This window comes from Schistocerca nitens, chromosome 2 (assembly GCF_023898315.1).
Source record: "Schistocerca nitens isolate TAMUIC-IGC-003100 chromosome 2, iqSchNite1.1, whole genome shotgun sequence".
Lineage (NCBI taxonomy): Eukaryota > Metazoa > Arthropoda > Insecta > Orthoptera > Acrididae > Schistocerca > Schistocerca nitens.
In genome coordinates, this window is record NC_064615.1 from 1024176891 (window position 1) to 1024201444 (window position 24554).

The 24554-nt window shown below is 54.1% G+C and overlaps 18 non-coding genes and 1 pseudogene across 18 annotated transcripts; all 19 read left to right on the forward strand.

The window, feature by feature from the left end:
* The first annotated feature begins 459 nt into the window (after positions 1 to 459).
* LOC126237908 (5S ribosomal RNA) lies at positions 460 to 578 on the forward strand. Its single transcript, XR_007545223.1, has one exon. It is a non-coding gene; the product is annotated as a 5S ribosomal RNA (ribosomal RNA).
* An 852-nt stretch (positions 579 to 1430) lies between these two features.
* On the forward strand, positions 1431 to 1549 carry LOC126237920 (5S ribosomal RNA). The gene has a single exon (XR_007545225.1). It is a non-coding gene; the product is annotated as a 5S ribosomal RNA (ribosomal RNA).
* Positions 1550 to 2401: 852 nt separating this feature from the next.
* LOC126237932 (5S ribosomal RNA) lies at positions 2402 to 2520 on the forward strand. The gene has a single exon (XR_007545226.1). It is a non-coding gene; the product is annotated as a 5S ribosomal RNA (ribosomal RNA).
* An 852-nt stretch (positions 2521 to 3372) lies between these two features.
* On the forward strand, positions 3373 to 3491 carry LOC126237945 (5S ribosomal RNA). The gene has a single exon (XR_007545228.1). It is a non-coding gene; the product is annotated as a 5S ribosomal RNA (ribosomal RNA).
* Positions 3492 to 4343: 852 nt separating this feature from the next.
* Positions 4344 to 4462, forward strand: LOC126237956 (5S ribosomal RNA). Its single transcript, XR_007545229.1, has one exon. It is a non-coding gene; the product is annotated as a 5S ribosomal RNA (ribosomal RNA).
* An 853-nt stretch (positions 4463 to 5315) lies between these two features.
* Positions 5316 to 5434, forward strand: LOC126237968 (5S ribosomal RNA). The gene has a single exon (XR_007545230.1). It is a non-coding gene; the product is annotated as a 5S ribosomal RNA (ribosomal RNA).
* An 853-nt stretch (positions 5435 to 6287) lies between these two features.
* On the forward strand, positions 6288 to 6406 carry LOC126237980 (5S ribosomal RNA). Its single transcript, XR_007545232.1, has one exon. It is a non-coding gene; the product is annotated as a 5S ribosomal RNA (ribosomal RNA).
* An 853-nt stretch (positions 6407 to 7259) lies between these two features.
* On the forward strand, positions 7260 to 7378 carry LOC126237991 (5S ribosomal RNA). The gene has a single exon (XR_007545233.1). It is a non-coding gene; the product is annotated as a 5S ribosomal RNA (ribosomal RNA).
* Positions 7379 to 8230: 852 nt separating this feature from the next.
* Positions 8231 to 8349, forward strand: LOC126238002 (5S ribosomal RNA). The gene has a single exon (XR_007545234.1). It is a non-coding gene; the product is annotated as a 5S ribosomal RNA (ribosomal RNA).
* An 852-nt stretch (positions 8350 to 9201) lies between these two features.
* Positions 9202 to 9321, forward strand: LOC126238368 (5S ribosomal RNA; annotated as a pseudogene).
* Positions 9322 to 16366: 7045 nt separating this feature from the next.
* Positions 16367 to 16485, forward strand: LOC126238013 (5S ribosomal RNA). The gene has a single exon (XR_007545235.1). It is a non-coding gene; the product is annotated as a 5S ribosomal RNA (ribosomal RNA).
* An 853-nt stretch (positions 16486 to 17338) lies between these two features.
* Positions 17339 to 17457, forward strand: LOC126238025 (5S ribosomal RNA). The gene has a single exon (XR_007545236.1). It is a non-coding gene; the product is annotated as a 5S ribosomal RNA (ribosomal RNA).
* An 852-nt stretch (positions 17458 to 18309) lies between these two features.
* LOC126238292 (5S ribosomal RNA) lies at positions 18310 to 18428 on the forward strand. The gene has a single exon (XR_007545309.1). It is a non-coding gene; the product is annotated as a 5S ribosomal RNA (ribosomal RNA).
* An 852-nt stretch (positions 18429 to 19280) lies between these two features.
* LOC126238037 (5S ribosomal RNA) lies at positions 19281 to 19399 on the forward strand. Its single transcript, XR_007545237.1, has one exon. It is a non-coding gene; the product is annotated as a 5S ribosomal RNA (ribosomal RNA).
* Positions 19400 to 20251: 852 nt separating this feature from the next.
* LOC126238049 (5S ribosomal RNA) lies at positions 20252 to 20370 on the forward strand. Its single transcript, XR_007545238.1, has one exon. It is a non-coding gene; the product is annotated as a 5S ribosomal RNA (ribosomal RNA).
* Positions 20371 to 21222: 852 nt separating this feature from the next.
* On the forward strand, positions 21223 to 21341 carry LOC126238061 (5S ribosomal RNA). The gene has a single exon (XR_007545240.1). It is a non-coding gene; the product is annotated as a 5S ribosomal RNA (ribosomal RNA).
* Positions 21342 to 22193: 852 nt separating this feature from the next.
* On the forward strand, positions 22194 to 22312 carry LOC126238072 (5S ribosomal RNA). Its single transcript, XR_007545241.1, has one exon. It is a non-coding gene; the product is annotated as a 5S ribosomal RNA (ribosomal RNA).
* Positions 22313 to 23164: 852 nt separating this feature from the next.
* LOC126238083 (5S ribosomal RNA) lies at positions 23165 to 23283 on the forward strand. Its single transcript, XR_007545242.1, has one exon. It is a non-coding gene; the product is annotated as a 5S ribosomal RNA (ribosomal RNA).
* An 852-nt stretch (positions 23284 to 24135) lies between these two features.
* On the forward strand, positions 24136 to 24254 carry LOC126238098 (5S ribosomal RNA). The gene has a single exon (XR_007545245.1). It is a non-coding gene; the product is annotated as a 5S ribosomal RNA (ribosomal RNA).
* The last annotated feature ends 300 nt before the right edge of the window (positions 24255 to 24554 follow it).

The following is a 24554-nucleotide window of genomic DNA, read 5'->3' on the forward strand; positions in this document are numbered from 1 at the left end:
GTCGGGACGGGGACGGGGACAGGGATGGGAATGGTGCGAATGCACTGCAAACTACGCACACACCTGGTGTGAGGCGAGGCGAGGCGACGCGAGGCGAGGCGAGGCGAGGAAGCCCACATGCTACCAGTGGCGCCCTCCAGCACGACACTGCCACACCACGCACAGGCCCTCCGCTGGACACCAGGGACAAGATGCGTCCTCCGCTAGTGTCGAAGGCTGCACGCGCGCAGCGAATGACAGGAGGTGCAACGAGCAGCAGTGCGTGTCACACACGCGGCGGTGCGCCCGCTAATTCGGCCGTCGCTCTGCTGGGACGCCGGGCGCGCCCCCCGCGCCGTCCTCGAGGAACTGGCTGTTGCGGAAGGAAGTGCTTTCGTCAAATGCGGTCGAAAACTAACATTTTGTGTGTTGGGAGAAAAGCCGAACGCGGATTCTGCCGTGCTCCTACATTAGATGAGCGCCAACGGCCATACCATGATGAATACACCGGTTCTCGTCCGATCACCGAAGTTAAGCATCATCGGGCCCGGTTAGTACTTGGATGGGTGACCGCCTGGGAAACCCGGGTGCTGTTGGCTGCCTTCCATTTTTTTTTGTTATTATGTCGCTACCCCTGCCAGCCCAATTTTCAAACTACCTTTCTGTTGTGACAAAGATGCTTCCTTAAGCCTTTTACACTACTGTAATGGTACGAAAATGCAGTAATTAACTCAGTTTGAGGGAGAATGTGCTAACCAAGTTTGCCAAGAAGACTTTGAAAACGACAAAACAGTACGAATCGGCAGGTGATTTCTGAAACACGTCACCGCCTATTTTTGTGTAGGAGTGTAGAGTTCCAATTTTTTGTAATCACGAATTTATTCCTTAGTCGTCTCGTCTCGTCTCGTCCCGCAGACGTTTGTCGTGCTTGCGCTGTCATATGGACCACGACCCGAGCGGCAGCGAGCGGCAGTCGAGCAAAGTCGGGACAAGTCGGGACGGGGACGGGGACAGGGATGGGAATGGTGCGAATGCACTGCAAACTACGCACACACCTGGTGTGAGGCGAGGCGAGGCGACGCGAGGCGAGGCGAGGCGAGGAAGCCCACATGCTACCAGTGGCGCCCTCCAGCACGACACTGCCACACCACGCACAGGCCCTCCGCTGGACACCAGGGACAAGATGCGTCCTCCGCTAGTGTCGAAGGCTGCACGCGCGCAGCGAATGACAGGAGGTGCAACGAGCAGCAGTGCGTCTCACACACGCGGCGGTGCGCCCGCTAATTCGGCCGTCGCTCTGCTGGGACGCCGGGCGCGCCCCCCGCGCCGTCCTCGAGGAACTGGCTGTTGCGGAAGGAAGTGCTTTCGTCAAATGCGGTCGAAAACTAACATTTTGTGTGTTGGGAGAAAAGCCGAACGCGGATTCTGCCGTGCTCCTACATTAGATGAGCGCCAACGGCCATACCATGATGAATACACCGGTTCTCGTCCGATCACCGAAGTTAAGCATCATCGGGCCCGGTTAGTACTTGGATGGGTGACCGCCTGGGAAACCCGGGTGCTGTTGGCTGCCTTCCATTTTTTTTTGTTATTATGTCGCTACCCCTGCCAGCCCAATTTTCAAACTACCTTTCTGTTGTGACAAAGATGCTTCCTTAAGCCTTTTACACTACTGTAATGGTACGAAAATGCAGTAATTAACTCAGTTTGAGGGAGAATGTGCTAACCAAGTTTGCCAAGAAGACTTTGAAAACGACAAAACAGTACGAATCGGCAGGTGATTTCTGAAACACGTCACCGCCTATTTTTGTGTAGGAGTGTAGAGTTCCAATTTTTTGTAATCACGAATTTATTCCTTAGTCGTCTCGTCTCGTCTCGTCCCGCAGACGTTTGTCGTGCTTGCGCTGTCATATGGACCACGACCCGAGCGGCAGCGAGCGGCAGTCGAGCAAAGTCGGGACAAGTCGGGACGGGGACGGGGACAGGGATGGGAATGGTGCGAATGCACTGCAAACTACGCACACACCTGGTGTGAGGCGAGGCGAGGCGACGCGAGGCGAGGCGAGGCGAGGAAGCCCACATGCTACCAGTGGCGCCCTCCAGCACGACACTGCCACACCACGCACAGGCCCTCCGCTGGACACCAGGGACAAGATGCGTCCTCCGCTAGTGTCGAAGGCTGCACGCGCGCAGCGAATGACAGGAGGTGCAACGAGCAGCAGTGCGTGTCACACACGCGGCGGTGCGCCCGCTAATTCGGCCGTCGCTCTGCTGGGACGCCGGGCGCGCCCCCCGCGCCGTCCTCGAGGAACTGGCTGTTGCGGAAGGAAGTGCTTTCGTCAAATGCGGTCGAAAACTAACATTTTGTGTGTTGGGAGAAAAGCCGAACGCGGATTCTGCCGTGCTCCTACATTAGATGAGCGCCAACGGCCATACCATGATGAATACACCGGTTCTCGTCCGATCACCGAAGTTAAGCATCATCGGGCCCGGTTAGTACTTGGATGGGTGACCGCCTGGGAAACCCGGGTGCTGTTGGCTGCCTTCCATTTTTTTTTGTTATTATGTCGCTACCCCTGCCAGCCCAATTTTCAAACTACCTTTCTGTTGTGACAAAGATGCTTCCTTAAGCCTTTTACACTACTGTAATGGTACGAAAATGCAGTAATTAACTCAGTTTGAGGGAGAATGTGCTAACCAAGTTTGCCAAGAAGACTTTGAAAACGACAAAACAGTACGAATCGGCAGGTGATTTCTGAAACACGTCACCGCCTATTTTTGTGTAGGAGTGTAGAGTTCCAATTTTTTGTAATCACGAATTTATTCCTTAGTCGTCTCGTCTCGTCTCGTCCCGCAGACGTTTGTCGTGCTTGCGCTGTCATATGGACCACGACCCGAGCGGCAGCGAGCGGCAGTCGAGCAAAGTCGGGACAAGTCGGGACGGGGACGGGGACAGGGATGGGAATGGTGCGAATGCACTGCAAACTACGCACACACCTGGTGTGAGGCGAGGCGAGGCGACGCGAGGCGAGGCGAGGCGAGGAAGCCCACATGCTACCAGTGGCGCCCTCCAGCACGACACTGCCACACCACGCACAGGCCCTCCGCTGGACACCAGGGACAAGATGCGTCCTCCGCTAGTGTCGAAGGCTGCACGCGCGCAGCGAATGACAGGAGGTGCAACGAGCAGCAGTGCGTCTCACACACGCGGCGGTGCGCCCGCTAATTCGGCCGTCGCTCTGCTGGGACGCCGGGCGCGCCCCCCGCGCCGTCCTCGAGGAACTGGCTGTTGCGGAAGGAAGTGCTTTCGTCAAATGCGGTCGAAAACTAACATTTTGTGTGTTGGGAGAAAAGCCGAACGCGGATTCTGCCGTGCTCCTACATTAGATGAGCGCCAACGGCCATACCATGATGAATACACCGGTTCTCGTCCGATCACCGAAGTTAAGCATCATCGGGCCCGGTTAGTACTTGGATGGGTGACCGCCTGGGAAACCCGGGTGCTGTTGGCTGCCTTCCATTTTTTTTTGTTATTATGTCGCTACCCCTGCCAGCCCAATTTTCAAACTACCTTTCTGTTGTGACAAAGATGCTTCCTTAAGCCTTTTACACTACTGTAATGGTACGAAAATGCAGTAATTAACTCAGTTTGAGGGAGAATGTGCTAACCAAGTTTGCCAAGAAGACTTTGAAAACGACAAAACAGTACGAATCGGCAGGTGATTTCTGAAACACGTCACCGCCTATTTTTGTGTAGGAGTGTAGAGTTCCAATTTTTTGTAATCACGAATTTATTCCTTAGTCGTCTCGTCTCGTCTCGTCCCGCAGACGTTTGTCGTGCTTGCGCTGTCATATGGACCACGACCCGAGCGGCAGCGAGCGGCAGTCGAGCAAAGTCGGGACAAGTCGGGACGGGGACGGGGACAGGGATGGGAATGGTGCGAATGCACTGCAAACTACGCACACACCTGGTGTGAGGCGAGGCGAGGCGACGCGAGGCGAGGCGAGGCGAGGAAGCCCACATGCTACCAGTGGCGCCCTCCAGCACGACACTGCCACACCACGCACAGGCCCTCCGCTGGACACCAGGGACAAGATGCGTCCTCCGCTAGTGTCGAAGGCTGCACGCGCGCAGCGAATGACAGGAGGTGCAACGAGCAGCAGTGCGTCTCACACACGCGGCGGTGCGCCCGCTAATTCGGCCGTCGCTCTGCTGGGACGCCGGGCGCGCCCCCCGCGCCGTCCTCGAGGAACTGGCTGTTGCGGAAGGAAGTGCTTTCGTCAAATGCGGTCGAAAACTAACATTTTGTGTGTTGGGAGAAAAGCCGAACGCGGATTCTGCCGTGCTCCTACATTAGATGAGCGCCAACGGCCATACCATGATGAATACACCGGTTCTCGTCCGATCACCGAAGTTAAGCATCATCGGGCCCGGTTAGTACTTGGATGGGTGACCGCCTGGGAAACCCGGGTGCTGTTGGCTGCCTTCCATTTTTTTTTTGTTATTATGTCGCTACCCCTGCCAGCCCAATTTTCAAACTACCTTTCTGTTGTGACAAAGATGCTTCCTTAAGCCTTTTACACTACTGTAATGGTACGAAAATGCAGTAATTAACTCAGTTTGAGGGAGAATGTGCTAACCAAGTTTGCCAAGAAGACTTTGAAAACGACAAAACAGTACGAATCGGCAGGTGATTTCTGAAACACGTCACCGCCTATTTTTGTGTAGGAGTGTAGAGTTCCAATTTTTTGTAATCACGAATTTATTCCTTAGTCGTCTCGTCTCGTCTCGTCCCGCAGACGTTTGTCGTGCTTGCGCTGTCATATGGACCACGACCCGAGCGGCAGCGAGCGGCAGTCGAGCAAAGTCGGGACAAGTCGGGACGGGGACGGGGACAGGGATGGGAATGGTGCGAATGCACTGCAAACTACGCACACACCTGGTGTGAGGCGAGGCGAGGCGACGCGAGGCGAGGCGAGGCGAGGAAGCCCACATGCTACCAGTGGCGCCCTCCAGCACGACACTGCCACACCACGCACAGGCCCTCCGCTGGACACCAGGGACAAGATGCGTCCTCCGCTAGTGTCGAAGGCTGCACGCGCGCAGCGAATGACAGGAGGTGCAACGAGCAGCAGTGCGTGTCACACACGCGGCGGTGCGCCCGCTAATTCGGCCGTCGCTCTGCTGGGACGCCGGGCGCGCCCCCCGCGCCGTCCTCGAGGAACTGGCTGTTGCGGAAGGAAGTGCTTTCGTCAAATGCGGTCGAAAACTAACATTTTGTGTGTTGGGAGAAAAGCCGAACGCGGATTCTGCCGTGCTCCTACATTAGATGAGCGCCAACGGCCATACCATGATGAATACACCGGTTCTCGTCCGATCACCGAAGTTAAGCATCATCGGGCCCGGTTAGTACTTGGATGGGTGACCGCCTGGGAAACCCGGGTGCTGTTGGCTGCCTTCCATTTTTTTTTTGTTATTATGTCGCTACCCCTGCCAGCCCAATTTTCAAACTACCTTTCTGTTGTGACAAAGATGCTTCCTTAAGCCTTTTACACTACTGTAATGGTACGAAAATGCAGTAATTAACTCAGTTTGAGGGAGAATGTGCTAACCAAGTTTGCCAAGAAGACTTTGAAAACGACAAAACAGTACGAATCGGCAGGTGATTTCTGAAACACGTCACCGCCTATTTTTGTGTAGGAGTGTAGAGTTCCAATTTTTTGTAATCACGAATTTATTCCTTAGTCGTCTCGTCTCGTCTCGTCCCGCAGACGTTTGTCGTGCTTGCGCTGTCATATGGACCACGACCCGAGCGGCAGCGAGCGGCAGTCGAGCAAAGTCGGGACAAGTCGGGACGGGGACGGGGACAGGGATGGGAATGGTGCGAATGCACTGCAAACTACGCACACACCTGGTGTGAGGCGAGGCGAGGCGACGCGAGGCGAGGCGAGGCGAGGAAGCCCACATGCTACCAGTGGCGCCCTCCAGCACGACACTGCCACACCACGCACAGGCCCTCCGCTGGACACCAGGGACAAGATGCGTCCTCCGCTAGTGTCGAAGGCTGCACGCGCGCAGCGAATGACAGGAGGTGCAACGAGCAGCAGTGCGTGTCACACACGCGGCGGTGCGCCCGCTAATTCGGCCGTCGCTCTGCTGGGACGCCGGGCGCGCCCCCCGCGCCGTCCTCGAGGAACTGGCTGTTGCGGAAGGAAGTGCTTTCGTCAAATGCGGTCGAAAACTAACATTTTGTGTGTTGGGAGAAAAGCCGAACGCGGATTCTGCCGTGCTCCTACATTAGATGAGCGCCAACGGCCATACCATGATGAATACACCGGTTCTCGTCCGATCACCGAAGTTAAGCATCATCGGGCCCGGTTAGTACTTGGATGGGTGACCGCCTGGGAAACCCGGGTGCTGTTGGCTGCCTTCCATTTTTTTTTTGTTATTATGTCGCTACCCCTGCCAGCCCAATTTTCAAACTACCTTTCTGTTGTGACAAAGATGCTTCCTTAAGCCTTTTACACTACTGTAATGGTACGAAAATGCAGTAATTAACTCAGTTTGAGGGAGAATGTGCTAACCAAGTTTGCCAAGAAGACTTTGAAAACGACAAAACAGTACGAATCGGCAGGTGATTTCTGAAACACGTCACCGCCTATTTTTGTGTAGGAGTGTAGAGTTCCAATTTTTTGTAATCACGAATTTATTCCTTAGTCGTCTCGTCTCGTCTCGTCCCGCAGACGTTTGTCGTGCTTGCGCTGTCATATGGACCACGACCCGAGCGGCAGCGAGCGGCAGTCGAGCAAAGTCGGGACAAGTCGGGACGGGGACGGGGACAGGGATGGGAATGGTGCGAATGCACTGCAAACTACGCACACACCTGGTGTGAGGCGAGGCGAGGCGACGCGAGGCGAGGCGAGGCGAGGAAGCCCACATGCTACCAGTGGCGCCCTCCAGCACGACACTGCCACACCACGCACAGGCCCTCCGCTGGACACCAGGGACAAGATGCGTCCTCCGCTAGTGTCGAAGGCTGCACGCGCGCAGCGAATGACAGGAGGTGCAACGAGCAGCAGTGCGTGTCACACACGCGGCGGTGCGCCCGCTAATTCGGCCGTCGCTCTGCTGGGACGCCGGGCGCGCCCCCCGCGCCGTCCTCGAGGAACTGGCTGTTGCGGAAGGAAGTGCTTTCGTCAAATGCGGTCGAAAACTAACATTTTGTGTGTTGGGAGAAAAGCCGAACGCGGATTCTGCCGTGCTCCTACATTAGATGAGCGCCAACGGCCATACCATGATGAATACACCGGTTCTCGTCCGATCACCGAAGTTAAGCATCATCGGGCCCGGTTAGTACTTGGATGGGTGACCGCCTGGGAAACCCGGGTGCTGTTGGCTGCCTTCCATTTTTTTTTGTTATTATGTCGCTACCCCTGCCAGCCCAATTTTCAAACTACCTTTCTGTTGTGACAAAGATGCTTCCTTAAGCCTTTTACACTACTGTAATGGTACGAAAATGCAGTAATTAACTCAGTTTGAGGGAGAATGTGCTAACCAAGTTTGCCAAGAAGACTTTGAAAACGACAAAACAGTACGAATCGGCAGGTGATTTCTGAAACACGTCACCGCCTATTTTTGTGTAGGAGTGTAGAGTTCCAATTTTTTGTAATCACGAATTTATTCCTTAGTCGTCTCGTCTCGTCTCGTCCCGCAGACGTTTGTCGTGCTTGCGCTGTCATATGGACCACGACCCGAGCGGCAGCGAGCGGCAGTCGAGCAAAGTCGGGACAAGTCGGGACGGGGACGGGGACAGGGATGGGAATGGTGCGAATGCACTGCAAACTACGCACACACCTGGTGTGAGGCGAGGCGAGGCGACGCGAGGCGAGGCGAGGCGAGGAAGCCCACATGCTACCAGTGGCGCCCTCCAGCACGACACTGCCACACCACGCACAGGCCCTCCGCTGGACACCAGGGACAAGATGCGTCCTCCGCTAGTGTCGAAGGCTGCACGCGCGCAGCGAATGACAGGAGGTGCAACGAGCAGCAGTGCGTGTCACACACGCGGCGGTGCGCCCGCTAATTCGGCCGTCGCTCTGCTGGGACGCCGGGCGCGCCCCCCGCGCCGTCCTCGAGGAACTGGCTGTTGCGGAAGGAAGTGCTTTCGTCAAATGCGGTCGAAAACTAACATTTTGTGTGTTGGGAGAAAAGCCGAACGCGGATTCTGCCGTGCTCCTACATTAGATGAGCGCCAACGGCCATACCATGATGAATACACCGGTTCTCGTCCGATCACCGAAGTTAAGCATCATCGGGCCCGGTTAGTACTTGGATGGGTGACCGCCTGGGAAACCCGGGTGCTGTTGGCTGCCTTCCATTTTTTTTTGTTATTATGTCGCTACCCCTGCCAGCCCAATTTTCAAACTACCTTTCTGTTGTGACAAAGATGCTTCCTTAAGCCTTTTACACTACTGTAATGGTACGAAAATGCAGTAATTAACTCAGTTTGAGGGAGAATGTGCTAACCAAGTTTGCCAAGAAGACTTTGAAAACGACAAAACAGTACGAATCGGCAGGTGATTTCTGAAACACGTCACCGCCTATTTTTGTGTAGGAGTGTAGAGTTCCAATTTTTTGTAATCACGAATTTATTCCTTAGTCGTCTCGTCTCGTCTCGTCCCGCAGACGTTTGTCGTGCTTGCGCTGTCATATGGACCACGACCCGAGCGGCAGCGAGCGGCAGTCGAGCAAAGTCGGGACAAGTCGGGACGGGGACGGGGACAGGGATGGGAATGGTGCGAATGCACTGCAAACTACGCACACACCTGGTGTGAGGCGAGGCGAGGCGACGCGAGGCGAGGCGAGGCGAGGAAGCCCACATGCTACCAGTGGCGCCCTCCAGCACGACACTGCCACACCACGCACAGGCCCTCCGCTGGACACCAGGGACAAGATGCGTCCTCCGCTAGTGTCGAAGGCTGCACGCGCGCAGCGAATGACAGGAGGTGCAACGAGCAGCAGTGCGTGTCACACACGCGGCGGTGCGCCCGCTAATTCGGCCGTCGCTCTGCTGGGACGCCGGGCGCGCCCCCCGCGCCGTCCTCGAGGAACTGGCTGTTGCGGAAGGAAGTGCTTTCGTCAAATGCGGTCGAAAACTAACATTTTGTGTGTTGGGAGAAAAGCCGAACGCGGATTCTGCCGTGCTCCTACATTAGATGAGCGCCAACGGCCATACCATGATGAATACACCGGTTCTCGTCCGATCACCGAAGTTAAGCATCATCGGGCCCGGTTAGTACTTGGCTGGCTGCCCGCCTGGCAACACCTCGGTGCTCTGCGCTCCGCCGGCCCGTGGTGTTTACGTTCAGCGCGCCGCAGCGTGTGGTGTTCGCGAGGCGACTTGCTTGCTTTGCTGATTTTTCACGGTACGTACTGACAACGATGGAAAGTGAAGATCGGAACAATAATATTCAGTGCGAATTTAGCCGATCTGTCCCTCGTCCTACCGCTTTCGAAATTCATCATTGGATCCTTAATGATTTGAAAATCCCGGCTAGTGACATTTTCGGACTCCAATTGGACACTTTTTTAAATTCCGTCTTTTTGAAGTTAAGTAGTTCGGAACTCTGTGATACGGTTGTTAATGTCAATGATGGTGTGCGGCAATTTAAGCACGATAATCAAACCTTGAGTGACGTTAAAGTGACGAACGCGGGTTATGGCATACGGACTGTCAGGGTATTCAATCTGCCTTTTGAAGTAAAAAACGACACCATTTCGCGATGTCTCGGCCCTTACGGCACTGTGCTTTCCGTTGTTAAAGAAAAATGGTCTGCCGCGTACCCTATACAATGTGAAAATGGGGTGCGAAGTGTACGAATGATTGTGCGAAAGCATGTGCCATCATTTGTATACATGGCCGGACACCGTGCCTTTATTACGTACAGTGGGCAACCGCAAACGTGTTCTTTTTGTAATCGGCCGGATCACTTTCGCCAAAATTGCCCGCGGCGTAAGGGGCCTTTGCAACTGCCGCTGGGCGAACACGGAAGCGAACCCATGAGTTGGGCGGCGGTCGCTTTAGGCGCCCCCCCACAGGCAGCTCGCCGTGTCGACCTTCCAGCAGCTATGGCCGCGTCCGTTGCTACTGTTACGGTGCCAATGCTAACCGATAGTGATCCCGTCATGTTAAACGCGGTAGCCCTACCGGAGACAGACGCGCGTGCAACAACCCCCGTCACGGGACCAGAACCCGCCCCGGTAGTTGCCCCCGCAGTGACCATTGACTCAGTCCCGGAACTGGTCACCGACGAGACGCTCGCCCCCACAGCCGGTTCCAGTGTTGTGGCGGTCGATCAGTCTGTCACTTTAGCGGACATAGATAGAACAGTTTTCGTCCCCCCACAACAGGTGTCGGGAGTTTCGAATGTGGTCACGGCAGGCCGTGCACACGTGGACCGTGCCCCCTCTCTCGAAAGACGAGCCTCGTCTTCTTCTGTTAGTGCGTCGGTTCGGTCGCGCAGTGACCCCGAACACGATGGGCGTGACAGAAGTAGGAGTTCATCGACCGATTCCCGACGGTCGTCCGCGAGGAGAGAGCGTAGTCCGTCGCCTGTCGGGAGACCGCTATCTCAAGGGAAGCCAAAACGGCAGCGGCGTAAGGGGGGGCAGCGCGATGGCGCGGCAGTTCGGCCCGGCGCGGCCGCTCACGTGACCCGATCAGCTGTAGGCGCGAGAGCGGACGGCAGCGGTGCTGGCGGCGGCCAGGCTGCGGGCTCGGAAGCGCACAGGGCCGAAGTGGTCCGGCATCTGCAAACTGTTATCCATCAATCGGACGCGTTACCTGCCAGTGAATCGGTTCCACACCCTGCCGTGACAGATCCGCCTCAGGTTACGAGTGTGCGCCCTGTCACACAGGACGCTGTAGCAACACAACATAGTAGAGACTTACCCACGATGTCTGTCGCGGGGGCGTCACCACCTGTTACCCGACTGGGGGCGTGGGGTGATGAGCCGCCCGATGATTAATTTACAACTACTTCAAGTGTGGCATTCCGTCTTTTAAGCACGCCGACGACAACCCATGCTGAGTCGTTTTTGTATTTGTATTTTACCGTTTTATCTTGTGAGTGTTTTTATTGTTTTATCTGTGTTTTCCTGGTTTTCTTCTTTATGGTTGCTGGTAATCAGTTTACGGTTCTAACGGTCAACGTTAATAAAATGCGTAGCCATCACAAAGCGATAGCACTGTATAATTTTTTAACTGAAAGCTGTTGTCAGGTAGCTTTTTTACAAGAGGTGACCACTGAAGCATTATCTTTTATCCGCGATTTTCACGAGTTCACTGCGTACGATAATATCATCGCGGATGACAGCACAGGCACTGCTATTTTAGTCCGATCGGACATCGAAGTGCAAAATATTGAATGCTTACCAAATGGGCGGGTCATCGTTTGTGAAATTAATGGTTACGCGTTTGTTAATGTTTACGCGCACTCTGGCAACAAACCTGCGCGGAATAATTTTTATGCTACCGAACTGTGCCAGGTTTTATATCAGAATAGAGATAATTTTATCCTCGGGGGTGATTTTAATGGTGTAATTGACGATCGCGATCAGGAACCACGGCCAAACCGGTGTGAGGAACTGAAGACGTTGGTTACTGGTTTACAGCTGCGGGACACGTGGCGGGTTCTCAACCCCCACCGTACAGCCTTTACGTATTTTTACGCTACCGGACATAGTCGTTTAGACAGGATTTACGTCTCGCCGCAGCTTGCACATACCGTTGTCGCTGCCGATGTGCAACCGGTGATTTTTTCCGACCATTGTGGTTACATTTGTCAGCTCAATTTCGGTTTGTGCCCACGTTCGTCAGTTAAAAATATGTGGAAATTGAATTGCAGCATTTTAAATGATCCCTCTTTTAAAACGAGTTTTTTAAATATGTGGCACAACCTTGTGCAGAGCCGACCGGTCGGTTCCACCGCTATTTACTGGTGGACCGCGGTGGCCAAACCGGCGGTCAGAAAATTTTTAATTGATTTTAGTCGTGATGCGGCACGGTGGCGCCGGGCCACGGCCGACTTCTACCGCCAGTGTTTGCGCGAGCTCGCGCAGCGCGTTACTGCGCAGCCGGAACTGCTGCCCACCCTGCGCGAATTTAAAGCAAAGTTGCTGCGGGATTTGCGGCAGAAATGTGAGGGGACAGTGAGGCGGAGCCAGCCCGTGGGCGAAGTGGTCGGCGAGTCAGTCTCTGCGTACCACCTCCGTAGGGAGAGGTACCGCCGCGCAAAACTACGGCTCAACACGTGGACGCTCGCCGCCGGGATCAGAACCACGGACCACCAGGCGATTCAGGCGGAATTATATCAGTATTTCAAATCACTTTTTACCGACACTGCTGTCGATGCCGCCGCAATCAATGATCTTTTAAGTCACGTGCCGCATATTTTAACGCGACGAGATAGACTCAATCTTAATGCGGTTTATACCGCGGATGACGTAGAGGATGCCGTTAAAGGCAGTCAGACAGGGAAATCCCCCGGGAAAGACGGCATCCCAGCGGAGTTTTATCTGACATTTTTTGACTCTTTTAGTGAACTTTTAACGGAAATAGCTAATGACATCCGAAACGGCGCGGAAATCCCAGTGGACTTTGAAGAAGGACGTATCGTCCTCATTCCGAAATCGACTGCGACGCCGAGTTTAGAAACTGTACGCCCTATTACCCTTCTCAACTCGGATTATAAGATAATGGTCAGGTGCGTTGCTAATAGACTTAAGCAAGTTATGGGAAAAGTTTTAGATGCATCGCAGTCGTGCGCTGTTCGAGATCGAAATATTTTTGACGCCGTTTTAGCCTACAGGGACTGCATAGGCCACACGAAAAGCAGCAGGCTTCGCAATGCGGGAATTTTATTGGTCGATTTTCAAACTGCGTTCGATCGTGTAAGCCACTTTTATCTTCGCAGATTGATGACTCGCATGGGTTTCGGGACGAAGTTCACGGCCATGATAAGCAATATCTTAAGCAGTGCCACGTCGCGCGTTATCGTAAACGGTATCGCCAGCGACAAGATCCATATCAGCCGCTCAGTCCGACAGGGTTGCCCCCTATCTATGGCGCTGTTCGCGATCGCCTTGGACCCGCTCCTCCGTACCATTGGCCGCACTTGTCGAGGGATTCGCGTGGGAGACGACCGGCTTGTGTGTCGCGCTTATGCCGATGACTTGGGCGTCTTCATCGAACGAGCAGACGACATCGACCGCCTCTATGGCGTTCTGCAGCAATACGAACGGGCGACAGGCGCCGTAGTAAATCCGCGTAAGACGGTTCTCCTCCCGTTGACGGAGCGCATGCGTACTGAATACCGGCATTGGTACTGCGTGAAACGCCAGTCTAAGGTGCTCGGCGTGACACTGTCAGACAACTTACAACAGATGCAAGCTCTCAATTGGCGGTCCACTCTTTATAAAGTGCGCGCCGTGGTTAAAATTCATGCGCCGCGCAACTTGGCACTGTCGGACAAAGTTGCGCTTATTAATACCACCATTCTGGCAAGGGCGTGGTACCTGGCGCAAATCTTGCCGGTACCGAAGCAAATCGCACGGTCCATACGGCATGCATTTTATTGGTTTTTGTGGAAAGGCGATATTTTTAAGGTCGCTATGGCCACATGTACCCTGAAACCTTCGGAAGGCGGTCTCGGACTTGTCGATTTTAACGCCAAATGTGAGGCACTCTTTTATAAACGGACCAATGTTTTACTTGGCAAAGGTTTGGGCAGCCCTACGGCAGTTCTCTTTCATCAACACCGGCCGCGTTCCGTCACCGCCCCGGTCTACGTCACCGGCATCCCCTTCTCCGTCTCCCACGTGCGCCGTTACTACATCACGCACAGCTACGTAAGTCTCCACGACGTGCGAGGCCATGCGGTCGGAGATATTGCGGATGTCATCCGAGGACGACCCCCACCCAATAAGTGGGAGCTACGTCTGCCGCAGCACGATTGGAGCGCCGTGTGGCGGAACATCAGTTCCCGCGTCATACCAGCTGACGTGAGGGCCACGTGGTACAGGGTGGTCAACCGCACTGTTGCCACAAACTGCAAGCTCCACTCCATCAACCTCATCCGATTCAGCCAGTGCGAGGCCTGCGGAGTCCCGGACGACATCGAGCACCGCTTCGAGTGCTCCAGGTTCCGGGACATATGGTACTGTGCGAGGGACATGATTCGACTCATAAATAGAGTGACAGTCAGGCAGGTTCCTGTGACGGACGCGATAGTGCCACAGTGGAAGCCTTACCCGTCCACAAAGCGGAATGCCACCATCTGGATATATGGACACACAATTCATGCCATCTTTAGTCTCAAAATTACCGATACTGTGACCTTTCTCACCAATTTATGGACTTTCCACAATGAAGAACGCGCCAGTAGGACCTATTCAGCGACGTTCGCTAATTTTTTGCATGTGGCTTTGTCCCATGCATTTCACTCGGTCGTGACCCCTCCTTAAAAGTGACTTATATCAATGTGTATATAATTATACACCCCTTCCTGATTATGTGATATATGGGAACGAACACTGCAAGAGAAATTGTTGGACAAGTTTTTTGTATTTGGGATCACCTTGACCGTCATCTTGATGACGAACTGTGACAGTTTTTTGTTTTTCCGATCTACGGATAGTGTTCACTACCTTATAAGTGTCACGTCGGAAGTTTTGTTTCTGTTTATCTTTGTGTTACAATTTTTTGTCTGAAATTGTCGTTTCGCTACCAGTGTTGTGAGTGACGCCAATGCCCTGCCATTTTGGTTGTTTGTTCTCTGCATGGTTTTCGTGTTTTGGTGCTACTCTCGAAAACCATCTTTTGTTTTTTATGTTGTTCGTTACCGCCTGTGGAAGTGTGGCGGTTCGTTTCTTTTACTACTTCCGTTTTATTTAGGGCATACGTCTCCTTTATTTCTTTTTTCTTCACCGCCAGTACCGCGGGGAAGCGGATCTGTTACCTTTCCTTCCATACGTTATTAGAGGGACCTCCTGGGCCTTACTCTTTCTTGACAGAGGTTTGTGACTGGTTCTTTTGTTGCGAAGTCATTCATCTTCGTTTTCTTTCTCCCACATTTGGTCGGTATAATTCTTGCCGCCGCTTTACGGAAGAACTTTTCCGTTTGGCTTTCTTTACGAATATTTTCATTGTTTTCAACGTTGTTTAAGTCTTGCCCTCCCCTTCGATGACAGTGCCGCTCCTACGTCACCGGACGAGGACCCCTTCCCGTTCCATCTGGCGCACACCATCTGCGACCGGCGAGAAGGAGCATCTCTTCAGCCCCTCTTCGTTCTTCGTTCTTCATTCTGCACTGCCAACAGCATGTATTTATAGCTGAGAAGCTCGCCGAAGAAGGCGTATTGTGGAGAGCGAAAAGGCCGGGCTATAAGGGGAGTTGGGAGGCCCGTAAAAAAAAAAAAAAAAAAAAAAAAAAAAAAAAAAAAAAAAAAAAAAATAAAAAAAAGGTGCTGTTGGCTGCCTTCCATTTTTTTTTGTTATTATGTCGCTACCCCTGCCAGCCCAATTTTCAAACTACCTTTCTGTTGTGACAAAGATGCTTCCTTAAGCCTTTTACACTACTGTAATGGTACGAAAATGCAGTAATTAACTCAGTTTGAGGGAGAATGTGCTAACCAAGTTTGCCAAGAAGACTTTGAAAACGACAAAACAGTACGAATCGGCAGGTGATTTCTGAAACACGTCACCGCCTATTTTTGTGTAGGAGTGTAGAGTTCCAATTTTTTGTAATCACGAATTTATTCCTTAGTCGTCTCGTCTCGTCTCGTCCCGCAGACGTTTGTCGTGCTTGCGCTGTCATATGGACCACGACCCGAGCGGCAGCGAGCGGCAGTCGAGCAAAGTCGGGACAAGTCGGGACGGGGACGGGGACAGGGATGGGAATGGTGCGAATGCACTGCAAACTACGCACACACCTGGTGTGAGGCGAGGCGAGGCGACGCGAGGCGAGGCGAGGCGAGGAAGCCCACATGCTACCAGTGGCGCCCTCCAGCACGACACTGCCACACCACGCACAGGCCCTCCGCTGGACACCAGGGACAAGATGCGTCCTCCGCTAGTGTCGAAGGCTGCACGCGCGCAGCGAATGACAGGAGGTGCAACGAGCAGCAGTGCGTCTCACACACGCGGCGGTGCGCCCGCTAATTCGGCCGTCGCTCTGCTGGGACGCCGGGCGCGCCCCCCGCGCCGTCCTCGAGGAACTGGCTGTTGCGGAAGGAAGTGCTTTCGTCAAATGCGGTCGAAAACTAACATTTTGTGTGTTGGGAGAAAAGCCGAACGCGGATTCTGCCGTGCTCCTACATTAGATGAGCGCCAACGGCCATACCATGATGAATACACCGGTTCTCGTCCGATCACCGAAGTTAAGCATCATCGGGCCCGGTTAGTACTTGGATGGGTGACCGCCTGGGAAACCCGGGTGCTGTTGGCTGCCTTCCATTTTTTTTTTGTTATTATGTCGCTACCCCTGCCAGCCCAATTTTCAAACTACCTTTCTGTTGTGACAAAGATGCTTCCTTAAGCCTTTTACACTACTGTAATGGTACGAAAATGCAGTAATTAACTCAGTTTGAGGGAGAATGTGCTAACCAAGTTTGCCAAGAAGACTTTGAAAACGACAAAACAGTACGAATCGGCAGGTGATTTCTGAAACACGTCACCGCCTATTTTTGTGTAGGAGTGTAGAGTTCCAATTTTTTGTAATCACGAATTTATTCCTTAGTCGTCTCGTCTCGTCTCGTCCCGCAGACGTTTGTCGTGCTTGCGCTGTCATATGGACCACGACCCGAGCGGCAGCGAGCGGCAGTCGAGCAAAGTCGGGACAAGTCGGGACGGGGACGGGGACAGGGATGGGAATGGTGCGAATGCACTGCAAACTACGCACACACCTGGTGTGAGGCGAGGCGAGGCGACGCGAGGCGAGGCGAGGCGAGGAAGCCCACATGCTACCAGTGGCGCCCTCCAGCACGACACTGCCACACCACGCACAGGCCCTCCGCTGGACACCAGGGACAAGATGCGTCCTCCGCTAGTGTCGAAGGCTGCACGCGCGCAGCGAATGACAGGAGGTGCAACGAGCAGCAGTGCGTGTCACACACGCGGCGGTGCGCCCGCTAATTCGGCCGTCGCTCTGCTGGGACGCCGGGCGCGCCCCCCGCGCCGTCCTCGAGGAACTGGCTGTTGCGGAAGGAAGTGCTTTCGTCAAATGCGGTCGAAAACTAACATTTTGTGTGTTGGGAGAAAAGCCGAACGCGGATTCTGCCGTGCTCCTACATTAGATGAGCGCCAACGGCCATACCATGATGAATACACCGGTTCTCGTCCGATCACCGAAGTTAAGCATCATCGGGCCCGGTTAGTACTTGGATGGGTGACCGCCTGGGAAACCCGGGTGCTGTTGGCTGCCTTCCATTTTTTTTTGTTATTATGTCGCTACCCCTGCCAGCCCAATTTTCAAACTACCTTTCTGTTGTGACAAAGATGCTTCCTTAAGCCTTTTACACTACTGTAATGGTACGAAAATGCAGTAATTAACTCAGTTTGAGGGAGAATGTGCTAACCAAGTTTGCCAAGAAGACTTTGAAAACGACAAAACAGTACGAATCGGCAGGTGATTTCTGAAACACGTCACCGCCTATTTTTGTGTAGGAGTGTAGAGTTCCAATTTTTTGTAATCACGAATTTATTCCTTAGTCGTCTCGTCTCGTCTCGTCCCGCAGACGTTTGTCGTGCTTGCGCTGTCATATGGACCACGACCCGAGCGGCAGCGAGCGGCAGTCGAGCAAAGTCGGGACAAGTCGGGACGGGGACGGGGACAGGGATGGGAATGGTGCGAATGCACTGCAAACTACGCACACACCTGGTGTGAGGCGAGGCGAGGCGACGCGAGGCGAGGCGAGGCGAGGAAGCCCACATGCTACCAGTGGCGCCCTCCAGCACGACACTGCCACACCACGCACAGGCCCTCCGCTGGACACCAGGGACAAGATGCGTCCTCCGCTAGTGTCGAAGGCTGCACGCGCGCAGCGAATGACAGGAGGTGCAACGAGCAGCAGTGCGTCTCACACACGCGGCGGTGCGCCCGCTAATTCGGCCGTCGCTCTGCTGGGACGCCGGGCGCGCCCCCCGCGCCGTCCTCGAGGAACTGGCTGTTGCGGAAGGAAGTGCTTTCGTCAAATGCGGTCGAAAACTAACATTTTGTGTGTTGGGAGAAAAGCCGAACGCGGATTCTGCCGTGCTCCTACATTAGATGAGCGCCAACGGCCATACCATGATGAATACACCGGTTCTCGTCCGATCACCGAAGTTAAGCATCATCGGGCTCGGTTAGTACTTGGATGGGTGACCGCCTGGGAAACCCGGGTGCTGTTGGCTGCCTTCCATTTTTTTTTGTTATTATGTCGCTACCCCTGCCAGCCCAATTTTCAAACTACCTTTCTGTTGTGACAAAGATGCTTCCTTAAGCCTTTTACACTACTGTAATGGTACGAAAATGCAGTAATTAACTCAGTTTGAGGGAGAATGTGCTAACCAAGTTTGCCAAGAAGACTTTGAAAACGACAAAACAGTACGAATCGGCAGGTGATTTCTGAAACACGTCACCGCCTATTTTTGTGTAGGAGTGTAGAGTTCCAATTTTTTGTAATCACGAATTTATTCCTTAGTCGTCTCGTCTCGTCTCGTCCCGCAGACGTTTGTCGTGCTTGCGCTGTCATATGGACCACGACCCGAGCGGCAGCGAGCGGCAGTCGAGCAAAGTCGGGACAAGTCGGGACGGGGACGGGGACAGGGATGGGAATGGTGCGAATGCACTGCAAACTACGCACACACCTGGTGTGAGGCGAGGCGAGGCGACGCGAGGCGAGGCGAGGCGAGGAAGCCCACATGCTACCAGTGGCGCCCTCCAGCACGACACTGCCACACCACGCACAGGCCCTCCGCTGGACACCAGGGACAAGATGCGTCCTCCGCTAGTGTCGAAGGCTGCACGCGCGCAGCGAATGACAGGAGGTGCAACGAGCAGCAGTGCGTCTCACACACGCGGCGGTGCGCCCGCTAATTCGGCCGTCGCTCTGCTGGGACGCCGGGCGCGCCCCCCGCGCCGTCCTCGAGGAACTGGCTGTTGCGGAAGGAAGTGCTTTCGTCAAATGCGGTCGAAAACTAACATTTTGTGTGTTGGGAGAAAAGCCGAACGCGGATTCTGCCGTGCTCCTACATTAGATGAGCGCCAACGGCCATACCATGATGAATACACCGGTTCTCGTCCGATCACCGAAGTTAAGCATCATCGGGCCCGGTTAGTACTTGGATGGGTGACCGCCTGGGAAACCCGGGTGCTGTTGGCTGCCTTCCATTTTTTTTTGTTATTATGTCGCTACCCCTGCCAGCCCAATTTTCAAACTACCTTTCTGTTGTGACAAAGATGCTTCCTTAAGCCTTTTACACTACTGTAATGGTACGAAAATGCAGTAATTAACTCAGTTTGAGGGAGAATGTGCTAACCAAGTTTGCCAAGAAGACTTTGAAAACGACAAAACAGTACGAATCGGCAGGTGATTTCTGAAACACGTCACCGCCTATTTTTGTGTAGGAGTGTAGAGTTCCAATTTTTTGTAATCACGAATTTATTCCTTAGTCGTCTCGTCTCGTCTCGTCCCGCAGACGTTTGTCGTGCTTGCGCTGTCATATGGACCACGACCCGAGCGGCAGCGAGCGGCAGTCGAGCAAAGTCGGGACAAGTCGGGACGGGGACGGGGACAGGGATGGGAATGGTGCGAATGCACTGCAAACTACGCACACACCTGGTGTGAGGCGAGGCGAGGCGACGCGAGGCGAGGCGAGGCGAGGAAGCCCACATGCTACCAGTGGCGCCCTCCAGCACGACACTGCCACACCACGCACAGGCCCTCCGCTGGACACCAGGGACAAGATGCGTCCTCCGCTAGTGTCGAAGGCTGCACGCGCGCAGCGAATGACAGGAGGTGCAACGAGCAGCAGTGCGTCTCACACACGCGGCGGTGCGCCCGCTAATTCGGCCGTCGCTCTGCTGGGACGCCGGGCGCGCCCCCCGCGCCGTCCTCGAGGAACTGGCTGTTGCGGAAGGAAGTGCTTTCGTCAAATGCGGTCGAAAACTAACATTTTGTGTGTTGGGAGAAAAGCCGAACGCGGATTCTGCCGTGCTCCTACATTAGATGAGCGCCAACGGCCATACCATGATGAATACACCGGTTCTCGTCCGATCACCGAAGTTAAGCATCATCGGGCCCGGTTAGTACTTGGATGGGTGACCGCCTGGGAAACCCGGGTGCTGTTGGCTGCCTTCCATTTTTTTTTGTTATTATGTCGCTACCCCTGCCAGCCCAATTTTCAAACTACCTTTCTGTTGTGACAAAGATGCTTCCTTAAGCCTTTTACACTACTGTAATGGTACGAAAATGCAGTAATTAACTCAGTTTGAGGGAGAATGTGCTAACCAAGTTTGCCAAGAAGACTTTGAAAACGACAAAACAGTACGAATCGGCAGGTGATTTCTGAAACACGTCACCGCCTATTTTTGTGTAGGAGTGTAGAGTTCCAATTTTTTGTAATCACGAATTTATTCCTTAGTCGTCTCGTCTCGTCTCGTCCCGCAGACGTTTGTCGTGCTTGCGCTGTCATATGGACCACGACCCGAGCGGCAGCGAGCGGCAGTCGAGCAAAGTCGGGACAAGTCGGGACGGGGACGGGGACAGGGATGGGAATGGTGCGAATGCACTGCAAACTACGCACACACCTGGTGTGAGGCGAGGCGAGGCGACGCGAGGCGAGGCGAGGCGAGGAAGCCCACATGCTACCAGTGGCGCCCTCCAGCACGACACTGCCACACCACGCACAGGCCCTCCGCTGGACACCAGGGACAAGATGCGTCCTCCGCTAGTGTCGAAGGCTGCACGCGCGCAGCGAATGACAGGAGGTGCAACGAGCAGCAGTGCGTGTCACACACGCGGCGGTGCGCCCGCTAATTCGGCCGTCGCTCTGCTGGGACGCCGGGCGCGCCCCCCGCGCCGTCCTCGAGGAACTGGCTGTTGCGGAAGGAAGTGCTTTCGTCAAATGCGGTCGAAAACTAACATTTTGTGTGTTGGGAGAAAAGCCGAACGCGGATTCTGCCGTGCTCCTACATTAGATGAGCGCCAACGGCCATACCATGATGAATACACCGGTTCTCGTCCGATCACCGAAGTTAAGCATCATCGGGCCCGGTTAGTACTTGGATGGGTGACCGCCTGGGAAACCCGGGTGCTGTTGGCTGCCTTCCATTTTTTTTTGTTATTATGTCGCTACCCCTGCCAGCCCAATTTTCAAACTACCTTTCTGTTGTGACAAAGATGCTTCCTTAAGCCTTTTACACTACTGTAATGGTACGAAAATGCAGTAATTAACTCAGTTTGAGGGAGAATGTGCTAACCAAGTTTGCCAAGAAGACTTTGAAAACGACAAAACAGTACGAATCGGCAGGTGATTTCTGAAACACGTCACCGCCTATTTTTGTGTAGGAGTGTAGAGTTCCAATTTTTTGTAATCACGAATTTATTCCTTAGTCGTCTCGTCTCGTCTCGTCCCGCAGACGTTTGTCGTGCTTGCGCTGTCATATGGACCACGACCCGAGCGGCAGCGAGCGGCAGTCGAGCAAAGTCGGGACAAGTCGGGACGGGGACGGGGACAGGGATGGGAATGGTGCGAATGCACTGCAAACTACGCACACACCTGGTGTGAGGCGAGGCGAGGCGACGCGAGGCGAGGCGAGGCGAGGAAGCCCACATGCTACCAGTGGCGCCCTCCAGCACGACACTGCCACACCACGCACAGGCCCTCCGCTGGACACCAGGGACAAGATGCGTCCTCCGCTAGTGTCGAAGGCTGCACGCGCGCAGCGAATGACAGGAGGTGCAACGAGCAGCAGTGCGTGTCACACACGCGGCGGTGCGCCCGCTAATTCGGCCGTCGCTCTGCTGGGACGCCGGGCGCGCCCCCCGCGCCGTCCTCGAGGAACTGGCTGTTGCGGAAGGAAGTGCTTTCGTCAAATGCGGTCGAAAACTAACATTTTGTGTGTTGGGAGAAAAGCCGAACGCGGATTCTGCCGTGCTCCTACATTAGATGAGCGCCAACGGCCATACCATGATGAATACACCGGTTCTCGTCCGATCACCGAAGTTAAGCATCATCGGGCCCGGTTAGTACTTGGATGGGTGACCGCCTGGGAAACCCGGGTGCTGTTGGCTGCCTTCCATTTTTTTTTGTTATTATGTCGCTACCCCTGCCAGCCCAATTTTCAAACTACCTTTCTGTTGTGACAAAGATGCTTCCTTAAGCCTTTTACACTACTGTAATGGTACGAAAATGCAGTAATTAACTCAGTTTGAGGGAGAATGTGCTAACCAAGTTTGCCAAGAAGACTTTGAAAACGACAAAACAGTACGAATCGGCAGGTGATTTCTGAAACACGTCACCGCCTATTTTTGTGTAGGAGTGTAGAGTTCCAATTTTTTGTAATCACGAATTTATTCCTTAGTCGTCTCGTCTCGTCTCGTCCCGCAGACGTTTGTCGTGCTTGCGCTGTCATATGGACCACGACCCGAGCGGCAGCGAGCGGCAGTCGAGCAAAGTCGGGACAAGTCGGGACGGGGACGGGGACAGGGATGGGAATGGTGCGAATGCACTGCAAACTACGCACACACCTGGTGTGAGGCGAGGCGAGGCGACGCGAGGCGAGGCGAGGCGAGGAAGCCCACATGCTACCAGTGGCGCCCTCCAGCACGACACTGCCACACCACGCACAGGCCCTCCGCTGGACACCAGGGACAAGATGCGTCCTCCGCTAGTGTCGAAGGCTGCACGCGCGCAGCGAATGACAGGAGGTGCAACGAGCAGCAGTGCGTCTCACACACGCGGCGGTGCGCCCGCTAATTCGGCCGTCGCTCTGCTGGGACGCCGGGCGCGCCCCCCGCGCCGTCCTCGAGGAACTGGCTGTTGCGGAAGGAAGTGCTTTCGTCAAATGCGGTCGAAAACTAACATTTTGTGTGTTGGGAGAAAAGCCGAACGCGGATTCTGCCGTGCTCCTACATTAGATGAGCGCCAACGGCCATACCATGATGAATACACCGGTTCTCGTCCGATCACCGAAGTTAAGCATCATCGGGCCCGGTTAGTACTTGGATGGGTGACCGCCTGGGAAACCCGGGTGCTGTTGGCTGCCTTCCATTTTTTTTTGTTATTATGTCGCTACCCCTGCCAGCCCAATTTTCAAACTACCTTTCTGTTGTGACAAAGATGCTTCCTTAAGCCTTTTACACTACTGTAATGGTACGAAAATGCAGTAATTAACTCAGTTTGAGGGAGAATGTGCTAACCAAGTTTGCCAAGAAGACTTTGAAAACGACAAAACAGTACGAATCGGCAGGTGATTTCTGAAACACGTCACCGCCTATTTTTGTGTAGGAGTGTAGAGTTCCAATTTTTTGTAATCACGAATTTATTCCTTAGTCGTCTCGTCTCGTCTCGTCCCGCAGACGTTTGTCGTGCTTGCGCTGTCATATGGACCACGACCCGAGCGGCAGCGAGCGGCAGTCGAGCAAAGTCGGGACAAGTCGGGACGGGGACGGGGACAGGGATGGGAATGGTGCGAATGCACTGCAAACTACGCACACACCTGGTGTGAGGCGAGGCGAGGCGACGCGAGGCGAGGCGAGGCGAGGAAGCCCACATGCTACCAGTGGCGCCCTCCAGCACGACACTGCCACACCACGCACAGGCCCTCCGCTGGACACCAGGGACAAGATGCGTCCTCCGCTAGTGTCGAAGGCTGCACGCGCGCAGCGAATGACAGGAGGTGCAACGAGCAGCAGTGCGTCTCACACACGCGGCGGTGCGCCCGCTAATTCGGCCGTCGCTCTGCTGGGACGCCGGGCGCGCCCCCCGCGCCGTCCTCGAGGAACTGGCTGTTGCGGAAGGAAGTGCTTTCGTCAAATGCGGTCGAAAACTAACATTTTGTGTGTTGGGAGAAAAGCCGAACGCGGATTCTGCCGTGCTCCTACATTAGATGAGCGCCAACGGCCATACCATGATGAATACACCGGTTCTCGTCCGATCACCGAAGTTAAGCATCATCGGGCCCGGTTAGTACTTGGATGGGTGACCGCCTGGGAAACCCGGGTGCTGTTGGCTGCCTTCCATTTTTTTTTGTTATTATGTCGCTACCCCTGCCAGCCCAATTTTCAAACTACCTTTCTGTTGTGACAAAGATGCTTCCTTAAGCCTTTTACACTACTGTAATGGTACGAAAATGCAGTAATTAACTCAGTTTGAGGGAGAATGTGCTAACCAAGTTTGCCAAGAAGACTTTGAAAACGACAAAACAGTACGAATCGGCAGGTGATTTCTGAAACACGTCACCGCCTATTTTTGTGTAGGAGTGTAGAGTTCCAATTTTTTGTAATCACGAATTTATTCCTTAGTCGTCTCGTC